This window comes from Chelonia mydas, chromosome 5 (assembly GCF_015237465.2).
Source record: "Chelonia mydas isolate rCheMyd1 chromosome 5, rCheMyd1.pri.v2, whole genome shotgun sequence".
Taxonomy (NCBI): Eukaryota; Metazoa; Chordata; order Testudines; family Cheloniidae; genus Chelonia; species Chelonia mydas.
In genome coordinates, this window is record NC_051245.2 from 79,670,556 (window position 1) to 79,694,117 (window position 23,562).

The window sequence follows — 23,562 nt, forward strand, 5'->3', positions numbered from 1 at the left end:
ATTGTTAGCTTATCTGTTAAGACTCCCAGAGGAGTCAGTGTCAGGGGTGTTCATGAAGCTGAGAGCTGGAACGAGCAATATTTCACATAGGCTGCTGAACACCCATCAGATTGCGGTAACTTTTGAACACTGTTCATCTGAACCAAAATTGAATTGAGAGAGATGCTAAGCAATCTCAACACTCAGTCATTCAAAAGTAGTGCTAGTCAGCATTTTGCTAATAAGAGACACATGTATAAATGTAGGTAAGACAACATTTATATGCAGAGTATCTAAATACTGTAACAAAAATTGGGTTTTATAGGGATGTCTTCTTGTTACAGTTTTTATGTTATTTGTATGGACTCTGATAAATGTATCCAAATTCGTCCAGACAAACAACTGGGAAAAAGAAAGCTCCCCATCACCACCATGCAGTCACAGTTCCTATGGCACCTCTCTTATCCCACCCCTCTCACCACACTCTGCACAGATCCCTCTTCTATGGTATGCAGGGAGCGTGCAGGCAACTCATTGAACCAAGTTGCCTGGGGTCCCTTGTACAGCCCCAATGCAGGGCTCATTCATCGGATGCAAGTGAGCTGTAGCTCACGAAAGCTTATGCTCAAATAAATTGGTTAGTCTCTAAGGTGCCACAAGTACTCCTTTTCTTTTTGATAAACTAAAGGCATTACAAAGAAGAAAAACAAAAATTACAAAGGAAGTTGTGATTTACGAGGAAAAATATGAAGAGCTAAATGTGAAATATGTATGTATAGCCTGATTAAGTGATAACTAAATGGGGACATGGTAACAGTCTGTAAATAGCTGAAGCATGTAAATGCCAAGAGAGAGGAATTATTTACTGTGCTACACAAGGGCATAACTAGAAATAACAGGATACAGCTAAGAAAGGGAAAATGTAGGTTGAACACCAGGAAAAGCTTTTTGGAAAGAAGAAGTGTTAGGCTGGGGAATAATCTCCCTATGGAAGTGGTAGAAGCCTCACTATCTAAGCCCTTTTAAACTAGACTGGACAAAAATCTAGAAAATGTAGTGTAGAGAACAGTCCTGTGTTGGCAGGGAGATGAACTCCATGATCAAATATGTCCTTTTCCTTTCTTACATCTATGAATCGAATAGGTGGATTTGCCTTAAGTGCATGCCTGTACTGGTTTAGAGTGGTAAGCTGCCAGAGGCCCAAATACACATACAAACAATGGCCTTGCCATAGAAAGAAAATGACAGACTCCACAATTTATTACATTTGTCATTTTCTATTGGCCATGACTATAAGTAGACCTGTATGTTAAAAACATCTTTCCAGCTTTCTTTAGCTCTTACAGCTAGACAGTTTGTACATTTTACTGCTTTTTATGGCTGTGTGTGCTTTACATTTTAGCTGTACATTTTTGGAAGACTTTCATGGTTTGCATGGGCTGTGGGACAGAGGCAGAGTTCATCTGTCCCATGCTCAGCATGAGAGACTCGGCAGGTTTGTAAAAGATCTGCTTACTAACATTTATCTTATTTAATTACTACATTAATACACATGTACAGATTGTTTATATTTCTCTTCAGAATTATATTATGAGAGAGCAGAATGAGAGAGTGCAATGTTATTTATAAGTTTTGTGCTGTGCTAAAAAGTTGGCAAAGAGCTTCTGACGTAAGCAGAGCTGTGCATGCCAAAATGGTCATCTAATTAAAATATTGTTTTAACACTATTAGTCTAATGCCAAAGCAAAAAATAATTTTAGCAAAAAGATATGCAAAATATGGGACTTGGTGCATACCTCAAAAATGAACCCAGATGTTTCTGGGGTTACCCAGCTCAATATAAAGTGATATTTTGTTGTATAATCCATTGTATAATTAATTCAGATATCTTTTATCTAGCATATATAGAACAGCATAACTTTCTTTGTTCCTCAGATGGTACTTACTTTCTTTCATTATGTGTTTGTGTAAAGGTGAATGAAATTTGAGGGAAAATAGTGGTGACCAGAGATGAGAACATTATTGTGAAGAATTCCCCAAAGGGTTGGGAATTTTAAATCAAACACGTAATTATTTCACCTGAAAGGCTAAAAGAGATGATCTGATGGCTCATTTTGATTTATATTTCTGATATGACTAAACCAGAACAAAACTGAATTCTGTAATTGTTCCTGGGAACATTATGTGACTAGTTCTGTTTGCACCCCTGTTTTACATCAGTGTATCTCCCAGGATTTCAATGGTGATTCTACTAATTACACTGTTAAGTAAGGGGAGAATCTGTCCACGCCTTATAAAGTGATCGACTCAAGGAGCTCAATTTATTTAACTTAACGAAGAGAAGGTTAAGGTGTGAATTCATCCCAGTCTATCATTATCTATGTGGGGAACAAATACAAGACTCTTTGTCTAGCAAACAAAGGTATAACAAGATCCAATATGGGGAAGTTGAAGCTAGACAAATGCAGTCTAAAAACAAGGTGCACAGTTTTAACAATAAGGGTAATTAACAATCTGAAGAATTAACCAAGGGCTGTGGTGGATTTTCCATCACTTGACATTTTAAAATCAAGAGTGGATGTTTTTCTGAAAGACACACTCCAGTTCAAGTACACTATTTGACGTGAAACAGGAATTAGTAGAGGGAAGTCCTATGGCCTGTGTTATGCAGGACGACAGACTAGATGATCACAATTGACCCTTCCGGATTAAAATCTATTAATTTCATGTTTGGCACTGAAGACCTAACATAAGAACTCCTTGGTAGGCTTCTAGAATGGGGCACAGTGGAAAAGATAAATATTGGATCCAGTTCTGAGATAACTACTGTGCATTTACTAAAACGACTTAAAATAGGGTTGTCTCACTTTCTTTTTTTTGAATTTTCCAGAATATGTTGAGGACACAAGATGGGTTTACAAGAGCTGTTTTGCCAAAATAGGTTCATTACAGTTCAATTTAATTTTGGTATCAATGAGAACTATTAACCTACATGTCTTTGGTTACAGAGAATTGAAAGAACACCGTGGTCATTTACAGTTTATGCAGTCTCCCATTAATCATTAGACACAGCTGCTACAGATATTTCTAGGATAGAGGTAAGGCCTTGTTTGCCAGTGGTGTTTAAGTTTAGATTTAAGCAGTTATTTCAAAAGGAAAAAAATACAAGAAGAAAGAAAATCAGACTCGCCTGGTGAATTTAATTAATTTCCTTTTTGTTGGGGAGGAATTTTATTAACCAGAATTTCTGTGTGAATTTTGGTAGTTTTCCTGACTATGAAGCATACAGAGTATTGGCTAGTGTCTGGCATGCAGACATGGACTATGCAAGTAACTCACTACAACTATGCCTTTATATCCTGACTTGCAACAGCTTGGCTGTTCCAGTCTTCAGCAGAGTCATTCAACTGACCCAAATTGTTTGGTGATTCTGTGTTGTAGACAAATGTACTCTAGTAACTAGTATGGAGCCACCCAAACAATATTTTGCTTGTAAAATTAGCCAGTTTTGGCTCAGGATGCTGCAGAGGAAATGTCTAATGCACTTTTACCACCTATTGTAATATCTACAACAAAACAGTTTGAGGTACTTTAGCTATTATTTTCAAGCACAATAAAGTAAATTGATTATGTTGCGTTATCATGTGGTAATGGACAATTACCTCATATCACCACTGTGCTTATTATAGCATACATGTGTTCCAAATTTATCCTCCCACCCATTCAGACAAGAGATAGCTACATGGTTTCAATATAATTTCTACTTTACCTTCTTTTAGTTTCTGTTATCTGTTGGAGAAGGATCATGAAATGTACTTCATATCTGCTAACAATCAATTCCCATATTATCATCCTGTAAACACACAGGAAAGGTTAATGCAGCAATTGACCACAACTGCAGCTGCAGAGAGGTAATAACATTCTTTTTCATATAATTTACATTTACTTAACTCAGATTTACATAGTCTCATAGTTTCATGCCCCCTCAGCTCCAGATGGACTCATCTTCTCTTTCTCGCAGAAAACAAGCATTGCATTATTTACAGACATCTGTGCTTGCAAGGATAAAAATAATTGCTGTTTTCATTCCTAAGAAAATATAAGGAAAGGTTATATCATTCTTTGTTTAAGGGTTACGACTCATTGCAGCACCTTCCTGGTAACATCTGTCTTTTAGACTAAATGCTAAAACTTTTGATCCTCCCAGGGAGGTTCTGTTGTGGGACAGATCATGCAGTATAATGCTGTATAAAACAACTGCAACTAAATATGGTCAACAGTTTACAAAACATCCATAAGCACGAGCAAGACTCTAAAGGTGTGTCTACACTATGGTTCTCTTGTAATGTAAAGTGCTCATAAAGGTACAGACATCCCATTAGGGATGAATGGGTTAGAAAAAGTGTCTCTCATTTACATTGTTACCATGAAATTGTTGTCTCATGATGGTCAGACCACCTGCCAAAGCAAAACTTAAGGCATTAAAACTACAGCCGATTCTTATTTCATTCTGCTTGCAAACTGTCATTGCTGCAGTGGTTTCTAACTGGTCCCTCTATCATATACAGAGACATCTTAAACAATATTGATAAATGTTAGTTATCAGAGCTATAAAATAGCAGGTGGATTCTGCACAATGACTGACTGCTAAGACTGGATGATCTGTGTGTTATCTAGTAGTATGAAACAGAGCTCCAGAACCCCATGTCCTTTAAAATATCTTTTGCTTAATGAACTGAAATGGAGAATTAGTTTTAGTTAGAGAATTAGTTAGAGAATTACAGCAAAAATGAGTATTTAATTAAAAGTCCATTAATATTAGACCATCATACATAAGTGATATGATCCCGAAGTTTGAGAACAAGAATTCTTGAATTTTAATTCTAGATCTGATACTGAAATCCTTTGTGGTCTTAGGGAAATAATCATGTAACGTATTTGCCTTGGTCTCCTCATCTGTAGTTCATTCATGAGAAGTTTATTGTGAGTATTTGGTATTCAAAATCAAATTCCAACCATGTAGGTTAATTTTGATATATATGCTACATAATGTTTCTGTTACTGATGGCATGAGTGTAACTTTTAAAATTCAGGTTTTCTCTGTGTATATTCGCAACTTCAAATTTAAGAGCTACTGTCTACAAATATTCACTTTACATCTACTATTTTTTAAAACATTTCTGCCTGTAAACTTTCTTCCTATAAAATTCATAGAATAATTTGAATAAAAATAAGAAAGCAAATGCAAAAAGGCACTGGATGGGAGGGAGGGGGACACAATCAAAGCAAATTCGCTTACAAATTCAATGGAATGTTCATTATAATGTATTTACAATATCTGACCATTTCTAGACTTGAAACTTACTGTCACAACATCCCAATCTCACCCTGAATTAGTCCTATGATACCAGCAAGATCATCCACTATTCTAATTCCTGAGACTCTTCACCTCTTCCAATAGAAGACCATATTGTCTGTGCTCTAATATACTTATGCATATTTTCATTATTTGTAACCATTCATTAAAAAAAAAAAAGGAAACTCGGGTATAGAAAATGTTAGTCTGATGCACTGAATTCTAAGGGACCATCCTTAGATGTGAACACTAACAAAAGGAAACACCTCTACGCCATACCTCTGCATTCTGGGAATGTTGATTAGCAAAAGTTTTAAATACTGAACTACATTTTTTAGTGGAAGAGTATATCAAAGGATACAGACAGTCAAAGAGTTTTACAGGGAGACATCAAAAAGGAATTTGTTATAGTTCTAGAGATTTTTGGGGAAGTGTGAGGAGTGGTGAGAGAGCACAAAACAGCAAGGTACTCCAAACCTCAATAGTCCACCCAGTACTCAAAAGACATCACTTGACATAAACTATCTTGCCAATCACCACCTTGAGTCTAACATTTCATTCCTGGGAAAGATGAAGAACCATCTCGAACAGCACCACATTCTGCCAACAGCCTAGATCCCTTGCAATGGAGCTTTAAACCTTGTTGTGACACTGACATTGACTACCTTTGGCTTATACTATCTCCTCTTCCCCTTGGACAATGGGCAAGTGTCCATGTTTGCTCCCACTCTCTCTTAGCGTTTATATTGCTCTCATGCCCATGGTATTTGCTCATCCTGTTAGACTTATCAGTAATATTTTACTGATGCTGAGATGATGTGATACTGTCGACTCACCTGAGAGATCTATCAGGAGCGGGCAGAGTTGCAATGAAGCGGATCACTAGACATAGATTGTATTTTTCTTATTAATCCAGATTTATGAACTCTTTCCAAAGATACACACTGGAATTCTAGATAGTTATATGTATAGCATGTGTCTGTACACTCTTTATTATATCTTAATTTTTGTTCCATTAAATCACTATTATTCTTAGAATTTAAGATACACACATCACTACAGTATCTGGACACTCTTTACAAGGTGAAGCCTTTATCCTTCTACCAAAGCTCCAGAAAGACTGCATTGTATCTGACCAATATTATTTGCAAAGTATACTGAAAGCGTTTCAAAGCAAGAAATGGTCAGCTCGGCTATCTAGTGGATGAAATCCAGGTTAATCAGATAATGTACCATGAAGAGTTTGGCTGGTGGGACTGTGCAGGTGCTAGAGCAGAATAGAATTTCTTAGTTTTTGCTGTATCTGTGGCATGTGAACATAAGAAAGTCATGTTTTGCATCAGTGGGATTCAGCCCTGGGCCCCTGACAGCAACACTTCAATTTCCTTCTTTCTTACTTCATCTTTTTGCTCAGACACTGTCAAGTCACAGAGATCTTTGAGGATTATGCAGAAGGTGGGGGCATTTGAAGACTAACACACCCTTAATTATTCACAGAATATGGATGTAAAATCCCACCATGCCAGTTATTATCTGTCTGGTTGTAGGGCAGTTTCATCCCATTTAGCTGCTTTGTACATTCTGCTATACCAAATTGTGCTGTATATTTGTATCAGTCTTAAACTTGAGAACATAATTTAACATATTCTTCACATTCTCCATGTACAACAGATTTGAAAGAGAGCTAGAGTATCAGAGATCAGGATGGTTGTGCTCAGCTCTTAGAGTAAGAGTTGGTAGCCAGGAATAGGAGGACCCAAGGGTCAGAGCCAGAGTCAGAAGTCTGGAATCAGAGCCAAGGGTCAGAGACTTGACTAGGACTAGGCAGGAGAAGGGCTGGAACAAGCAAGTAAAGGCACTATCACAGCTGTGGGCAAATGCTTTGAACAGCTACCAAACTTCTGGTGCTGGGCTTAAGAGCTGGTCTTCTGACTCTTCCCAGCAGTCAGGTGATGTAGCCAAGCAGGCAGTCTACTGCAGGTCAGCTGTGCTCATTAAGTTGCCCAGAGACCCTGATTCCTAATAGAGGCATCTGGATTGCTTGTAGTTCTGTAAGTAATCGATAGCAAATTATTTCAGGGCTTTCCTTATAGGTTAGCAATTTTCAAACAATCTTTCGAAACTTAATTAAAATGTTCTATTTCCTTGTTGGTTTGAGGAAAGTAAATAGAAGAATGCCTTTACTTAATATATCCTCTCCTTCAGAAATTCTCTAGATGCCATAGATGTGAACTGATGTCAGTTGTCAGAGATGTTCTCTCAGATTTCCTTTATGATGGAAACTATTTAAAAGAACCTTTTGGAAATAACCTAGAAAATAAAGGTTGCTTCTGGCCTCTAGCTCAAGTAACCAATTTCAGTGATACATAATGGCAGTTCACTACTGCTATTTCAAAAGGTCCATGTGACAGAGTGTACCTGGCCCTACAGTCCTAATCCACCCTGCCCCAGAAAGGAGCAGGTGGGTCCTCCATGCCTGCTTAGAGAGGTCATGTGAAAGCAGCCAATCAGAGTCCAGCAGGCTCAGATGAAAGGAGGGCAGTTCCTGGCTGGGACCAGAGGGGTGAGAAAGAGTGCCCCTCTCTGGCCACAAGTGCTTCATGGATTGCATTTACTGGACATGGGAGTGAGAGGACTTGAGAATTTTAACCCTAAAGTAATGGGTAAGAGGAATGGGACCAGGTGGTAAGAGCCAAGGGGCTAAGGGAATACAGCAGCAACTAATTGAAGGAAGCAGTAGGTGGCTGCTCTTCATAGGTCCCTGAGTTGGGACCTGAAGTCGTGAAGAAGGGCCTGAGTAACCCTCCCAACCCCACCCCCAAAAATGGCCTAAGTCCTGAAAGGGGACAAGGTTCTTTTAGAAGTCTAAGTGAAGGGTGGGATTTAAAGGCCCAGAGATGGAGATTAAGACCCTATTGCGGGCTGACAGTTTGAACTCTTTGCTACCCTGGAAGGGGTCTGTTTTTGACTATGTGACTTGGCAGAGGGCTGAGCCCCTGAAGAGCCACCTAGTCAGGTCAGCAAGCTACAGGCTGCACCAGGAGCAAGGAAAAGTTTTGCAGTGCCACACCCAGCTGATAGGAGGCGCTCAGGAGAGAAGTGTCCCATTAGTGGTCACAGTCTATAGCAATCTTTCCTCATGCACAATTAGGTAAAATAATTGGGTACCAACAGTGCCACATTACCACTTTTTTGTTATGCATCTGACAAGTAACACAACATTTTACATCACTCTTATTTTGTGAAACCATCCCTGGACATTAATAGAGATCTGAGTCTGGTTGGCTGAAACATGTCCCCAATGACTCATGAGCCAGACAAACAAACAAGGTTTGTAGGTTTAACTGGAATGCTCAGACAATGAATGCTATGTCTCATTTCAATATAGTATCATATTAAGACAACATCACTGATGCAGAAGTTAAATTGCACTTAAACAATTTTCTAGGTAGGTAATCTCACACTTTCTGTATGGATTTGTTTAACAACCTGATCTGAATAGACACAGTCCTGTTATAACAATAATTTTACATCCTCTTTCAGGTAAGTGTCAGTTCTTTACAAAAGTAAAGGAGGTACATTTCTAGCTATATTTTCACATCCTTTATTAGACTCAATATATGTAAGAGGCAATAAGTAAGCCAAGACTCAAACTGTGTATTTTGGCTTGCCTCTGTCCCTCGACCAATAATGTTATCAGTGAGAATTTTGTATGATGAAGATAAATCCTACAGTGGTAGATATACTATTTTTTTACTTCCCAGACATAGGCAAGGGCTTCGTTCCCAACAATAAAGAATATTTGTTTTGGTCAAGTAGTACCCTTGATGCAAAAACACCTTTTCTTTTGACTTATCTTCATTGAACAGAAGGAACCTTACGCCGAGTCGATAGTCAAAATATCTGTAGATAGGATTGTAGGCAAACCAGGAGCAAAAATGGCAGACACTCTGTTTTTAGCAGTTAGGCCTTTGGTTACTGAGCAGCATTTGTCCATGAAAAAAACCACATTTACCAGCTACTGAATAATTGGCAATAAATAGCTACCAACAGCTACTGAATAATTGGAAATAAACTTTATGTACAACAAGCTAAATTCCAGAAAACAGTCACATCTTCTAGTTTGCATGTTTGAGTGTCTACTGCAATTTTGGTCTGGATCAGCACTTATGCCTCTCTGAGATCACATAAAAACTACCAAAAGTGGTCAATCTGAAGTGGCTGGCACTTGGGTGACTTCATTTTCAAACCTAACTTATCTACATTCTAAACATTCCAGCGGGGCAATCGGCTTTGGACCATGTAAGGTGCCCCTTAAGGTGCCCCTTAAGCCCCCCCCATTTCCACCCAGGTTGGGAGGTAAAACTCTGCAGATAAACTTTTGAGCTCTGGCGCTGCACTGACCAGGGACAAAGACTTTTGGGACTTTGGGCGACTTTGGGTTGCTGGACTCAAGAACCAAAGGGAAAGGACATGCCCCAAATTGCCTGGGGTGGGTTTTTTGCTCATGGGTTGTGTTATGAATTCTGTTGGTGGTGTTTCCCCAACATAATGCCACATTGTTTCTCTCTGTTATTAAAAGGCTTTTGCTACACTCAGACTCTGTGCTTGCGAGAAGGGAAGTATTGCCTCTTAGAGGCGCCCAGCGGGGGTGGTATATATTTGTCCCAGGTCACTGGGTGGGGGCTCAAGCCAGTTTTGCATTGTGTATTGGAATGGAACCCCTAGATACTGAACCCAGCCCTTGTTGCTGCCAACTCTGACGGGCAGAAGGGTTACATAAACAAAAAATGTTTCTAGCCCTTCTGGTTCCACATAAATAAAATAAAAACAGTATTCCAAATGTGAACCAAAGTTAAGCTGATGTGTGTACTGATTTAATGGGTAGAAGTGAATTGACTGTGTAGCAATTACATGATTCAATGGATTGAAGGGACAGGGTAGGGGGTATGTTAATTTAATGAATAAGGATGAAGGACCAAGAGGTCACAGCATCATCCTTCCTGGTTGGAGACAGATGAGGATAGATAAGCTGTGGCCACCAGAGAGAAATGAAGCAGGATGAATTCCACACAGCTAGAAGTTTCAAATCAATACCAGATCCTCAACATGGAAACTATGGAAGATGTCTCTGAAGATCCAGGAGGTCTAAAGGAACAGAGAGATGTACAGGACACATGTTGATTACAGTGTGGCCCAACCTCTAGAAAACCAAGCTTGCCTGCAAATCATTCTTTAATGGTCCAAGGTAGACAGACAATCTGTGTTGGAGATCCAATACTAGAAGAATGGAAAGAACATATTATAATGGAGAGGTGGACAACAGGACAGTGTGCTGCCTTCCTAGAGCCAAAACATGAGATGTCGTTGTGATTGAATAGGCTTCTGAAGCTGACAGGTAAGGATCCATTAGTGCTGATTTGAATCATCACCAACAACACTGTGTTGCAGGACATCTTGCAGATAATAGAAGATTTCAGGGAACTCAGAAGTGTGCTGAAGAAAACTCCATGTGATCTTCTCTGAGATCCTTCCTGTCCCACAAGTAAAGGAAGACAGAAGGCAGAAGATTCTGGAAGTGAATCATTGGCTAGATAAGTGGTATAGTTTGGCTTTTGTGGAACATTTGTTCCCCTTTAATAGTGGTGGACAGGGCTGGCTCTAGGCACCAGCAAAACAAGCAGGTGCTTGGGGTGGCACATTTCTAGGGGCAGCATTCCGGCGCTGGCCATGCCTCCCCTAGAAATGTGCCCCCGCTGCCCCAGCTCACCTCCGCTCCGCCTCCGCCTGCTCCCCTGAGCGTGCTGCCGCTGCTCCGCTTCTCCCCACTCCCTCCCAGGCTTGCCGCACGTGAAACAGCTGTTTCGCACGGCAAGCCTGGGAGGGAGGGAGGAGAAGCCGAGCGGCAGCACGCCCGGGGAGATGGTGGTGGTGGAGCGGAGGTGAGCTGGCTCAGGGAACTGTTCCTCTACCCTCCCCTGTTACTTCCTGCACTCCCCCCCACCCTCGCTCACCTCCGCTCCGCCTGCTCCCCTGAACGCGCTGCCTCTCCCTCGCCTAAGAGGGAGAGGGGAGAAGCAGAGCAGTGGCATGTTGAGGGGAGTGGGAGGAGTGGAGATGAGCTAGGGTGGTGGGTTGCGGGAGGGAGGGGGGAAGCCGCAGGAAGCACTGGTGGGGGGGAAATGTGGCACGCCCGGGGGAGGAGGCAGGGCCGGGGATTTGGGGAATGGGTTGGGAAGGGGAGGAGCTGGGGCAGAGCTGGGGGTGGGGGAGCATGAAAAAAAAGCAGGGGCGGCCAAAAATTTCTTTGCTTGGGGCGGCAAAAATCCTAGAGCTGGCCCTGGTGGTGGAGGCCATTCAAACCATTCAGCCTTCTCTCCCCATACAAAGTGGGCCAATCTCTTCGGGGACAAGCTGGCTAGGATAATCAGGAAGGAATTAAACTAATGCCAAGAGGGGAAGGTAAGAAGATGGAAGATATGAACACTGTTAGCAAAAAATTGGGATGTTGAGAAAACAGTAATCAAGGAACCAAAGGACACGAAGAGAACAAATTCTTGGATTGTTTATACAGCAATGCTAGGAGCCTGGGAATCTAATGAGCAATTGGAATTGCTCACATATTAGCATAAATTGAATCTAGTTAGTATTACTGAAAACTGGTGGGATGAGTTGCATGATTGGAATGTTAAAATCAATGGTTATTTAGGAAGGATTGAGTAGGCAAAAGCAGAGGGAGAGTATCACTGTCAGAAATAGCATTATCTGTTTCCAAGTCACTGATAACTCAGAAGAAAATGATTTTGAAGCTTATGGATCAATGTCCTCAGAGGGGATATAAACCTGGCCCTGGAACTGAAGTGGTTAAGGAGCAACCCTGGGCCCAGGTGACCCCACCTAGCCCCATCTGAAGAGCATGCTGTAGATGGAGGTGGAGCTTAAAAGGGAGTCAGATAGTTCAGAAGGGGCCTGACAGGACAGGGAGAGACACCTACCCTGAAAGGTCCTGAAGAAATGTGCTACAGAGGCCTTTTTCCTAAGAGAAAGAGCCTGCCTGCTAAGCCCAGAGGGACTGAAGGGTTAGTTATTCTCTTTTTCTTTTACTTCTTTGAGGCAAACTGTAAGACTTTGGCAAGAGAGTGGCTTGTAGGAAGTGGCCCGTGGAGACAGCCATAAAGCACTCTTGAGTGCTGGATATTGGTGCATCTTACAGGGCCCTGGGATGGAGCCCAGTGGAATGGAAGGGCCTAGCCTCTCCTCCCTACCTCTGGCCCCCCACCCCTTGTTAAGAATGACATGAAAACCTTCACTTCCAGACTCTCCCCCTTGGGAAAGGAAGGAGAGGGTAAAAATCTTTAGAATCCTGAGGCTGGGATTGGACATCCACATGGGTCAATAAATGGACTCAAGGTCCCATTGAAAATCAAAAGGGTGGGGGACCCCATGTCTTCCTTGGGACTCTGTCACCCTGGAGAGAGTAGAGGCTGGTGACCTGATCAGAGGGTTGAGTCAACACCCACCAAAAGGCAGACCACTCCAGGGCGTGACTGTGGCCCAGGGGAAATATTGGACAAAGGGTGAGCAGAGGTGAAGTCTCCTAAACACTAGCTGATAACATCAGAAAACACTGTCCATCACAGATAAAGCATAAGATGTGGTACTTTCTAGTGTCTGCTACAGACACACCAGAGAACAGAATGATTGCCTCCTTATGCACCTATCTATAAGTGTTGGGGGAAAAGTTGCATGGTCATGGGGGGACTTCAGTCTGAGTTACATACGCTGGAGGTCTCATGCTTCCAGTATGAAAACATCCTTGGAATTTCTAAATATTGTAGATGACAACTACCTAACTCAAAAAGTGTGGCAGTCAACACAGGGAAATTCTTTATTCAACCTTCCTCTAACAGATAAAGAGGAACTGATCACAGAACTAAAAATTAATGGTAGCTTAAGTACAAGTGATCATGATAAGTACAAGTGATCATCACATTTATAATGTGCAAGCATAATAAAGTCTAAACTGGTTATTTCTCTCTCTCTCTCTCTCTCACACACACACACGGTGCTTTAATAGGGCCAATTTTGCAAAGCTAAAAACCGAGTCAAATCAGGTGGGAGAAAGAATTTAATTCAAAAGTATAACTGATAATTGGGAATCATTTAAGAACACCTTACTAAATGCCCCCAAAGTCACAAACCCATAATCAAGGAAGAAGGCCATGCTGGTTAAAAAAAAATTGACCTGGCTTAGAGAAGAAGTAAATGCAGCTGTAATATAATAAAAAAATAAATAACTATATAAACAAATGGAAAAAAGGGGATGTTGATAGTAATGAATGTTAGGAATTGTAGAAAATTGATGAGGGAAATGAAGAGACACAAGGAGAAATCTTTGGCCAGCAGAATTAAGGAATATAAGGAGTTTTAAAAATATATAGGGAACGAAAAGTATCCTGACAATAGTATTGGTCCTTTACTAGATGAAAATGGTATATATATAATTGTATAAATAATAATTATATTATTAATAATGCAGATAAGGTAGAAGTGTTCAATAAATATTTCTGTTCTGTATTTGGGGGAAAGGAGATATAGTCTCATCATATGGTGAAGAAAACACTCTTTCCATTCCACTAGTATCTCTGTATGATGTTAAACAGAAGCTACTAAAGTTAGACATTTTAAAATCAGCAGATCCAGATAACTTTTATCCAAGAGTTTTAAAAGAGCTGGATGAGGAGCTTGCTGACCCATTAATATTGATTTTTAATACACGGAGCACTGGGGAAGCTCCTGAAGACTGGAAGAAAGCTAATGTTGTGACAATTTCTAAAAAAAAATTAATGGAATGACCTGGATAACTACAGGCCTGTCACCCTAACATCAGTCCCAGGCAAGAGAGAGGAATGGCTGATATGGGACTTTATTAATAAAGATTTAAAGGGGGGTAATGTAATTAATTCAAACCAACAGGGTTTATGAAGATAGATATGGTTAAACCATTCTTGGTGGAGGTGGGTTTTTTTTTATTTTGCAGGTTATATGTTTGGTTGATAAAGGTAATAGTGTTGTTGTAATATACTTAGACTTATGTAAGGCGTTTGAATTGGTATCACATTAACATTTTGATTAAAAAACTAGAATATTAAATGGATTAAACTGATAGGTCTCAAAATGTAATTGTAAATGGAGAATTGTCATCAATCAGGTATGTTTCCTGTGGGATCCCATGTTTCTTAGCTGTATGCTCTTGAACCATATATCAGTGATCTGGAAGAAAACATAAAATTATCACTGATCAAGTTGCAGATGACAAAAATTAGGGGAATGGTAAATAATGAAGAGGACGGGTGACTGCTTCAGAGAGATCTGGATCACTTGGTAAACTGGGCAAAAAACAAATAATATGCATTTTAATATGGTTAATACATCTAGGAACAAAAAACATAGGCCATACTTACACCATGGGGATTCTATCCTGGGAAGCAAGTCAAAGCAGGAAAATAGTTTGAGAGTTGGCAGTTTTTTAAAGAAACATTACTAAGGGTACAAGAGAAAACAATCACACTGTGTAGGAAAGATACGAAGTATGGCAAGAGACCATCCTGTCTTAACCAGGAGATCTTCAATTATCTGAAACTCAGTACAGAATCCTACAAAAAAGTGGAAACTAGGTCAAATTACAAAGGATGAATATAAAAAACCACAAATATGTAGGGACAAAATTAGAAAGACCAAGCCACAAAAATAAATTAAACTAGCTAGAGACATGAAGGATAACAAGAAAACATTCTACAAATACATTAGAAGCAAGAGGAAGACCAAGGACAGGGTCAGCCCATTACTCAATGTGGGAGGAAAGACAATAATAGAAAATGTTGAAAGAGAAGAAGTGCCAAGTGTCTTTCTTGTTTCAGTTTTCACCAAAAATGTTAATAGCGATTGGACATCTAACACAGTGAACACCAGTAAAAATGAGGTAGGATCTGAGGCTAAAATAGGGAAAGAAGTTAAAAATTACTTCAACAGGTTACATGTCTTCAAATCCGCAGGGCTTGATGAAATATATCCTAGAATACCCAAGAGCTGACTGAGGAGATATTTGAGCTATTAGCAATAATCTTAAAAAACTTACAGAATATGGAAGAGATTCCAGAGGACTGGAAGAAGGCACATATAGTGCCAATCTATAAAAATGGGGAGAAGGACAACCCAGGGAATCACAGAACAGACAGCTTAACTTCAGAACCTGGAAAGATAATGGAGCAAATAATCAAGCAATCAATTTGCAAACACTTAGAAGATAGTAACATGATAAATAACAGTCAACCTGGATTTGTCAAGAACAAATCTTGTCAAACCAACCTAATAGCTTTCTTTGACAGGGTAACAAGCCTTGTTGATAGGGGGAAGTGGTAGATGTGTTATATCTTGACTTTAGTAAGGCTTTTAATATTGTCTTGCGTGACCTTTTCATAAACAAACTAGGGAAATACATCCTAGATTGAGCTACTTTAAGGTGAGTGCATAACTGGTTGGAAAACCATTCCCAGAGAGTAGTTATCAATGGTTCACAGTCAAGCTGGAAGAGAATATTGAGTGGGGTCCCACAGGGATCAGTCCTGGGCCTGGTTCTGTTCAATATCTTCATCAGTGGTTTAGATGGCATAGAGAGTATGCTTATAAAGTTTGTGTACTATACCAAGCTGGGAGGGGTTGGAAGTGCTTTGGAGGATAGAATTAAAGTTCAACATTATCTGGACAAATTGGAAAAATGGTCTGAAGTAAATAGGATGAAATTCAATAAGGACAAATGCAAAGCACTCCATTTAGGAAAGAACAATCAATTGCACACATACAAAATGGGAAATGACTGCCTCGGAAGGAGTACTGCGGAAAGGGATCTGGGGGTCATACTGGATCAAAAGGTCAGACATTAGGAAAAAGTCCTAATTGTCAGGATAGATAAGCACTGGAACAAATTGCCTAAGGAGGTTGTAGAATCTCCATCACTGGAAGTTTTTAAGAACAGGTTAGACAAACACCTGTCAGGAATGCTCTAGTTATTACTTAGTCCAGCCATGAGTGCAGAGGACTAGACTAGATGACCTATGGAAGTCCCTTCCAGTCCTATACTTCTATGACTCTATGATTATGAGTGGATGAGGAGAGGGCCCTTGGCAGATGAAATCTTGAAGTCTGGAATTGGTTTTCTTTAAATGGATTTTTTATATAAACATACAACCATTCACCTAAGCATGAGGTTTTCTGCTAGCTGACATTATATAGTTTCAGACTATCACTTTAAAGTTGCTGTTATGTCACACCTTGTTGCGTCAGGAGAAAGAGATGAAAAAATGCTGCTGATGTTATCTGTGGTGGTGTCTGCTGGTGAACTTCCCAATATATCAGAAATAGTCTTGAATCATTCAGAATCTAATTAGGATTGAAGTCCCATAACTTTTGACTGATATACATATATACGCTTGATTGGAAAGCTCTTAAGGACTTGTTTAGAAGCCTGTAGTGCAGGAAGTCAGTGTGGGACTTCATCCAAAAGCATATGGGAGCACAGCAACAGGAGTGGAGGAAGCACATAGTAATAGGCCAGGGCAGAGGGTTAGGGGGACAGGCTTTAGAGTGGAGTTAAGGACATGGGTATCAAGGGTATGGGATGAATAGGTGATGACAAATGAGATTAAGTCATGTTCAGAGAGAGGGACTTCAGAAATCTACAACTTTTAAACTTAAAGTAGGTATGAGTCCAGGATGCAAAATTTGGATTTGGGTTCTTGTTTTGAAATCTCTCAAGTTGGATTTTGGGTTTTGGTCTGGGACCATTTAGAGTTCAAAGTATTAAAAGATCCATTCCACCAACACAGGTGCTCATTTTCACAATATAAACCTGTTGCAGGTGCAGTAAAGTGGAGGACAAATATAAATAGCACCTCTGATCTTGTCTGTAGCTACTTGCATATGGTGGCAGTGCAGTTGAACTGCCTATATGCTCGCCACTCAAAGTATGGCCTGGAGTTATAATGAGTCTGACTTCAAATGGATTACATGCTAATTTGGGCCAGATTTTGGGCCAGGTTTTTAAAGGTATTTAAGTGCTAAAATGTAGACAGGCACATAGACACTTTTGAAAATTGACTAGGTGCCTAACTCCCATTAAAGTATGTATATGTGTGTGTGTGTCTGTCTGTCTGTCTCTGGTTTTGACCAGAAATTCCATCCATACTTCCCTTAAAAGTTTCATGAAGATTTATATGTTCCTGTCAATGTTGAGTCAGCATTTAAAAAAAAAAAGTGTCAAAATTCCTGACCAGCTGTAGTCCTGACTCCCCATCCTGGGATTTACCTACAAAACAATGCTCCTCAAATATATTAGTAATGTGTGTGCCCTACCTGGATTATCCAAAACATTTTCTGTATTCAAACTACTGAAAGAATTGATAGCAAGTTCATCAGGTAAGAAAAGTGATCCACATGTGCCATTTTCAGAATTGTGACTCTTTGATAGCCCCCCTTTTACTGCTGGTAGTATGGATTTTACGGTACTCCTGTTTTCATTCTACTCCTCAGTGTGCATTGCTGTGGAAGCCAAACACATGTGTGGCCACTCATAGGGTGTGCTTGGCAAGCGTCAAGACATGGACGCCAAGTTCTGGCATGTATTTTTTCCAGCATCAATATCTGGGACTGTAGCTGTCTTCCTGGCTGGATTCCTCTGTTCTTCTGGCTGGCTCCACACTCGGCTGCTGAAACTACTGTAGGAAGTGCCAGTGGTGCTGGCATGAAAATAAGTCTGGTTTAACTGTCCTAACCCTCAGGATGCCATAATCCTTCAATTTCCCCTTCACTGTGAAGAATGTTCTCCTTTTTATAGGTTGAAGAACAAGTTTCTAGAAACACTTTTTCTCAGATCCATTTTCAGGGCCCTTTTGTGGTGAAGGAGGAGGAAGTTCCATATTTGCCTAGACTGTTCAAACACACAGAGCAAACCAATTTAAGTTCCTCCCACACTGTTGTGTGGGTCACAGATTCATTAAATCCCTTCTCTCACTGACAGGTAAACGGAATAGTCACTACATTATACAAAAAGAAACATCCAGACAAGCTTTCTGTCCATTTCCTCAAGAATGGATTTCTTAAAAGTTTGTTAGGTAACAAAAAGCAAAGCAACCCATATGGCTTTGAGTCACAAAGCTGAGAGACTGTTAGAGGAAAGATGTTGTCCAGATTGTTGTGGTGTAGTGCAATAGGGAAGAAGTTCTCAAGAATCCCTCCTTGCACCTGCAATTCATGGAGCAGTCCAAGTAGTCTCCTGAGTCTTTTAGTGGTAGGCAACACCGACTACTCCCTTCTTGAGTCCCTGGGGTAAGCACCCCCTCCCCCCCCAAAAAAGGGTGGGGTAAGCAAGTAGGAAATGGGCTGGGGTGATATGTTCTAGGCTGCCTCAATTCAGGGCCGTGGTTGCAAGCCACAATAGTTCATAATGTGTTTGTTTATTCCAGTTTCCAGCTATAAAGTAACTTTCTTATAAGTTTCCATAAGAACATCCATAGCTTAGCTAGGCAGTGGCCACAAACTTGAATACCTCTGGCTCAGTTTTGAAAATTCTCACACTTTCACTTTCCCTGGAATACAGCCCATGCTGGTGTTGCTCCATTTCCCATGTGAGACAGACTGAAACTTATGCATCAACTCCTCAATCTTTTGTAGAAGAAAGCTGGGAAATGTTTTCATCAATGTAATTGGCTAATTAGCCACAACTCTCAAAAATGAACAAAGGAGGAGGAAATAAATGATAGATAAAGAAAATGGAAATAGAAATCTGTAAGCAGGATGGGGCATGGAAGGCAATGTATCTCTTGAGAACAGAAAGAGGGAAGTATAAATAAATATCTTCTGGAGGAAAGGAATAAAAATAGATGAGGGGGAAAAAACACAAACCCACATTCCTTGTTTTCTACTGAGATGGAGGATTGGCTCCCAGAAAAAAGAGAGGGTCTCTTGGAAAATGTTATACACACAAGCTTTCTCTCTTTCTTTTCCTTTTTTTTTTAGAGTGGGGAAGGATTACTAAAATATTTATTAATATTTCCTGTCCTTCCCAAGAAAGTAAAAAATATAAAACTGAATGGGAAAGGAGAAGCTTTGAAGAAGATAATAGGTATTTTGTTGGGATGGGAATGGGAATGGAGAGAGGTGGTAAATGAAAAGTTGGAAGAAACTTAAATATAAAGAGTTTTGCAGAAAGGGTAGAAAAATGGGGTTTGATAAGAAAAACTGTCTCTTTATTTTACAGAGCATTCATGGTCTTACTCATTTGTGATTGCAGGCATGAAAAGTGGATGTCTAGTTCTGCATAAACATCACAAGACTGGGAAATTCAGTTGGGATAACCGTCCAAAAGTTGCTTATCCAAACCACTTTGGTTTGGAGGGGATAACTTTTCTTGCAGTACATTTCTATTTCTTGTTGTGGCCAAAATCAGGAAGCACAGAGACAGAAAAATTGAAAAGAAAAGGTTACCAATTTTTTTAAATCCTGAAATGTTTGTTTTCAGACTGCATTTTGTGTGATTGCTCAAATCAGATCTTTATCCAAGTCAGTCTGTTCATCCAGAGATACAAATACTTCAAATATACTCGCAGTTAATGGGGAGTCTCATTTAGTTCAAATGGTAGAGTTGCTAATTTTGTACCTGTAAGTCTGCAATTCATGCTGCAGAAAGGATAGAGTCCTCACTGCTTAACTGTTCCACATACACCTTCGCAGTAATCACAGTAAATATTCAAGTAGATTACTTAAAACTGACTTCAGTAAAATGCCATCCCACTTCCAAGCCATTAATGATGGCACAAAACCCTCTCTCAAATATCATATATTCTCCAGGTTTGCATGTTTTGGCTCAGATTTCTTTGATAGAAAAAAATTACTGGATTTTTTCCTTAGTGATACACCTGAAGATGCTAGGTAATTCTGGAGATTAAATACCAAGAACCTTAAAGTTTTAAGGTTTCTTCTTCTACTTTAAAGACAGACCTAACAACAAAGTTCCCCTTTAGTTTACTGACTTATAATAGACTTCCCTGTACTTATGTAGTCATAAATTACAAAGCAGATATAAGGCCCCAAGTCTATGGTTAAGCACGTAGAATCACATTTAGATGCCTGATAGAGGTGGAAAAGAATTGGTGAAATATTTTTCACTGTATATATTCCCTGATTTTGAAAGTCATTTAAAGTATTGATTTTAAATTGCTTAAGGAGGTCAGAAAATTACCAACACTAAGCCTGAAAAGCATACCCATGGGGGTTGTGGAAAATTTTCTGTACAAAATGTGCCTTCAGAAAAGGAAATTTTAGTCAGAGATGCATACATGTGACATTTGGAAAAGCTACTAGAAGAGGAGGTGGTGGTGGTGGCACTCTCCCAAAAGCCACATAGTCTAGTGGACAAAGCACAGGGCTGGGAGCCAGGAGGACTCAATACTTTGCAGATATAAAGCACTTTATAAACATTAGTTATGAAGTAGCAAAATATCATTATCCCCATTTAACTGATGGAGAAACTGAAACTCAGATGGACTAAGTGCCTGATCCTTGGAGGTATTGACTATCCCCTGCAAAGTGTCAAGCACACTCATCTTCCAGTAATGCAAACTAGAGGGAAGCAGGTGACTGGAGAGTGCAACCCAGAGGAACAGAGGAGTAGAACATGGGGCTTGGAAAAAGGAATATGGGAGGGCAGTCATTGCCATGGGGGGAAGAACCCATGTCCCCCTCCCCCTAGCACACATAAAAACATAAGAACGGCCATACTGGGTCAGACCAAAGGTCCATCTAGCCCAGTATCCTGTCTTCTGACAGTGGCCAGTGCCAGGTGCCCCAGAGGGAATGAAAAGAACAGGTAATCATCGAGTGATCCATTCCCTGTTGCCCATTCCCAGTTTCTGGCAAACGGAGACTAGGGACACCATTTCTGCCCATCCTGGCTAATAGCTATTGATACATACATCCAGCTTCTCCAAAAAACCCAGGCAGGGGGGCTCAGTTATTTTGGAACCCCTGGCCTGTTCTGCACTGCATGCAGCCCAGGAAGTAAGAGTATTTTAAGAAGTAAGTAAATTCCCAGAAAAAAATCTTGGTTAAGAAGCATTTACAGCTAATAATACAGGGTTTTTACAATAAATTATTATTAATTATATTTGTATTACCACAGTGGCTCTGAGCCCCAGTCAGCCCAGACCCCATTGTGCTAGATGCTGTACAAACACAGAACAGAAAGATGGTCCATGCCACAAAAAGCTTACAATCTAACTATAAAACAAGAGACAACAGTTGGATGTGACAGATGGAGAAGTACAAGCAAAAAATTAAACAATATTGGTCAGAATATTAAGCTGTGGCTTCACCACACCAGCAGCCTAGTCGTTGCCAAGTTTTTTGTATGTTTCATGGCAGAGGGAAGTTTTAAGGAGGGTTTTGAAGGAGGATAATGAATTAGTTTTGCAAGCATGAGGGGCAACAAGGAGAAAAAATCACAAAGGTACTGTACTCTTAACTTTATTCCAGTTTAGCAGGGTAGTTTTTTGCATGGAATATAAATATAAATTATACTACACTAAACTGTCATTTCTGACAGTTTATTCACTGACTGGCACAACTAGGCCTGGATCCTGCAAAGGCTTGACTACCCAGGGAAGTTTTTCTGCTATAATTAATTACACTAGTATAACTATAATGAAAAAGTGCATCTGCACCACTTTGCTTATGCCAGCTTAATATGCTTTCCTGGAAAATTTCTGGTCCATGCACCTCTGAGCTCTTTTTCAGATAATCATTCAGCATTTGGGACAGATCCCCCCTGGAGCAAAGTTCCACAACCAGGCTCAATGTATTCTGGAATTTTTCTCATGGTGCTTTGTGTGATACCTATCAGAAACTTATGGAATTTGGGACTTTGAGAAAAACAAACTCTCATGATTCCTTTTCTGGTATTCCATAATTCATGTGATTTTAATAGGCTAGAGCTATTTTCAGACTGCTTTCAGGTGGCATGGAGGAGGCACTACTGAACAGGGGAATCCTGACCATCATTAATATGATCAGGGTCCTCCAGGTGTATTGACAGTCATGCAGGACGGTGGCTTTGGAGGAGTTGGCAGACAGCCACCTGCATTACCACCATGATGCTGTGCAGGTACTCCTGGAGGAGGAAGAGGACTAAATTGCCTAGCTAACTCTACATGACTCTTTCCTGGAGCAGGTTCACTCCCTGGAGTGCTGCTAGTGGGGGTCAGTCAACCAGCACCGTCAACTGGTGGAAAGGATAGTGCTGCAAAACTGGGATGACCAGCAGTGGCTACATAACTCCTCATTCTGGAGATCTGTGCATAGCTCACCCCAGAGTTTCAGAAGCAGAACACCAGCATGAGAGTTCCCATCAGTATGAAGTAGTATGTGGTCATGACCATCTGGAAGCTTCCATCCCCAATATCTACCACTTGGTAACTAACTAGCTTAGTGTTGATAAATCTACTGTCAGGGCTGCTGTTATTGAAGTGTGGACTGCTATGGAGAGGATGCCGCTGGCTGGGTGCAAAGCTAGGCAGTGCATAGGAGGTTACTGATATACAATTTGGGAATCCCACCCATGCAAATCTAAGGGTCACTGATCAGCCCCACATGCTTATCATTTGCCCCCACCTCCAAACTCACCCTCCAGGCTGCAGAGTTCATTAACAGAAAGGGGTATTTTTCCATGGTGCTACAAGGCTAGATTTACTAGCAATAATAGGAATCAGCTGAAAAGGTCCCTATGCTGCCTGCTTCCCCATAGATTACATTAAAGTTGATACCTGGGTATCTCCAGTTTCCTGATGGAGTTTGGTAGTAATGCAAAATGCTGCAAAAATACTGCTTCAAGTGTGTCCGTTCTAAAGGTCTATCAAAGCTGAAGTTCTTTGATACAATGAAGATTGGCATGTTGATGAGATCCATCCTGCAACCTTTGTTGCTTTGCTCCTTCTGTTCTATTTTAGTACCAGTTAGGCTGCCTATACTTCTGACATTATGCCATATACTCCTTGCAGGACCGCTACTAGCAGATCAGGCTCCTTTACCAGACAGATTGGCTACAAAGCTTCCCTCCTAGAGGGGTACACCAGCTGTATTCATGATAAGATCCTTTAATGCACAGCCAGGAATGGCTT